This window comes from Oncorhynchus kisutch, linkage group LG2 (genome assembly GCF_002021735.2).
Source record: "Oncorhynchus kisutch isolate 150728-3 linkage group LG2, Okis_V2, whole genome shotgun sequence".
Classification (NCBI taxonomy): Eukaryota; Metazoa; Chordata; class Actinopteri; order Salmoniformes; family Salmonidae; genus Oncorhynchus; species Oncorhynchus kisutch.
Genome location: NC_034175.2, coordinates 17,041,399 through 17,044,069, shown reverse-complemented (window position 1 = coordinate 17,044,069; position 2,671 = coordinate 17,041,399).

Here is a 2,671-nt window from a genome sequence, read left to right as displayed (position 1 = left end):
CTCAGGATGGTAAGTTGGTGGTTGAAGATATTCCTCTAGTGGTGTGGGGGCTGTGCTTTGGTAAAGTGGGTGGGGTTATATCCTTCCTGTTTGGCCCTGTCCCGGGGGTGTCCTCGGATGGGGCCACAGTGTCTCCTGACCCCTCCTGTCTCAACCTCCAGTATTTATGCTGCAGTACTTCTCCTGTCCTATCCGTTGTCCTGTGTGAATTTAAGTATGCCCTCTCTGATTCTTTCTTTCTCTCTCTCGGAGGACCTGAGCCCTAGGACCATGCCTCAGGACTACCTGACATGATGACTCCTTGCTGTCCCCAGTCCACCTGGCCGTGCTGCTGCTCCAGTTTCAACTGTTCTGCCTGTGATTATTATTATTTGACCATGCTGGTCAGTTATGAACATTTGAACATCTTGGCCATGTTCTGTTATAATCTCCACCCGGCACAGCCAGAAGAGGACTGGCCACCCCACATAGCCTGGTTCCTCTCTAGGATTCTTCCTAGGTTTTGGCCTTTCTAGGGAGTTTTTCCTAGCCACCGTGCTTCTACACCTGCATTGCTTGCTGTTTGGGGTTTTAGGCTGTGTTTCTGTACAGCATTTTGAGATATCAGCTGATGTACGAAAGGCTATATAAATAAATTTGATTTGATTTTGATTTGATACTTTCATATCATGCTATTAGACTTAAATCTGTAGCTTGTAGGCCTTCAATTCACATGGGTGTTTCATATGCTCTTTTTAATCACAGTAATAGGCAGGAATTTGTCAGTCAGAGTGAGCTTGATAATCATGAAAGAATCATTTTCATAGCATCACTTTCATATACTGTACATTAAGACAAATCCTTCTACGTTGAGTATAAGAACACAGTTTACAGAACCTGATAATGACTTGATATTTCACAACAAGCCACCTGCAGACACCTTACAAAATGCAATAGTGCATCTGAGGGTTGTTTTTCTGATGAAAATAGTTATTTGATGCATGGCCCACTATTTCTAACTGGGAAAATAAATTCATACGTCTTTTGAGAGTAAAATCCTTTTTCCAAAATGTATTTAGGTACATTTTTGTGAAGAGGTATGAAGGTTGTGATATGGGTCATTTAATAGTAAAATCATTCAAGGGATCAATACATTTCTATATTGCTTCCCCAGTATCTGCATGAACCATCAGGCCAAGTGTTTTTGGTTGACCCTGCTGGACAGAAAGAGGAGGAGGAATTGGAACACGCTGCATTCAAATTTCAGGTCTTAGTTATTCCATTGTACTGGATCTAATACATATTAGCATTTTACCTACATTCATAAGTGTAATAGTTTGTTATGACATACTGTGAAAAACTCTTGGCTGCTGGCTCTGTCACTTTCAGACATGCACAGAGCAGACTGAAAGGGGAAGGGTAGCTCTTGACCTGAACCACAGGGGTTCTCTGTAAAAAGAGAGTAATTCAAAAGCACAGACACACCCCTTTGACTTCAATTGGCACCGTTGACCTGTATGTATTCTCTCCTGATTGGCTCTGTGGTGCAGAGTCTGGCAGTCTGACTAAAGTGCCAGAGGTATGAGGAGAGACATCCTCCTTTGGATTTATGGGAACAAATATTTCCTAACACTTTGGATTCCTATTCTTGGACAGTTAGACACAATGCAAAACAATTAAAATGACTAATTACTGTCCATAACCTCACCTTGTGGGTCTGTTGGTGTTTGGGCCCAATAAAGTGCCAACTCAATTCTACCAGTGACGAGTCTCTCATGCCCCTATGAACGGGGACACAGTTTTTTAATCTAAACCAGACCTTTTTTTACTGGAGTACACTAACCCCTAATTGGGGCTCTTTCTTGACACACAGTAGCAGTTTATCAGATAAGAAGTCAAGAAGATCAAAAAGTTGATTGTTGTAAGGGTGTATTACGTCCTGTGCTGCCACATTGTCATATCCATTCTGGATTCTGAGTGGTAAAATCATAGCTGAAAAATGCCTTTATGTATGTGTATACATTTTCCCCCAAGACAGAACTGCCAAAGAGGATGGAGTTGCAATCTACTGCAGAGTTCTGTCATGCTATCCAGGTCTGTGCCCAAACAGTTCAGGCTTCTACTTTTAAAATCCACCTTTCCAGAAATAAGTCTCTCACTGTTGCCGCTTGTTACAGACCCCCCTCAGCCCCCAGCTGCGCCCTGGACAACATATGTGAATTAATTGCCCCCCATTTATCTTCATAGTTAGGTGACCTAAACTGGGATATGCTTAACACCCCGGCTATCCTACAATCTAAAATAGATGCCCTCAATCTCACACAAATTATCATGGAACCTACCAGGTACAACCCCAATACAGTACGTAGACTCAGGCACCCTCACAGATATCATCCTGACCAACCTGTCCTCTAAATATTGTTTTTATTTACTTTCTGCTTTTTTGCACACCAATATCACTACTTACACACCATCATCTGCTCATCATCATCTGCTCATCTATCACTCCAGTGTTAATCTGCTAAATTGTAATTACTTTGCTACTATGGCCTTCCTCACATCATTTGCACACACTGTATATAGACTTTCTTTTTTTCAATTGTGTTAGACTATACGCTTGTTTATTCCATGTAACTCTGTGTTGTTGTTTCTGTCGCACTGCTTTGCTTTATCTTGGCCAGGTCGCAGTTGA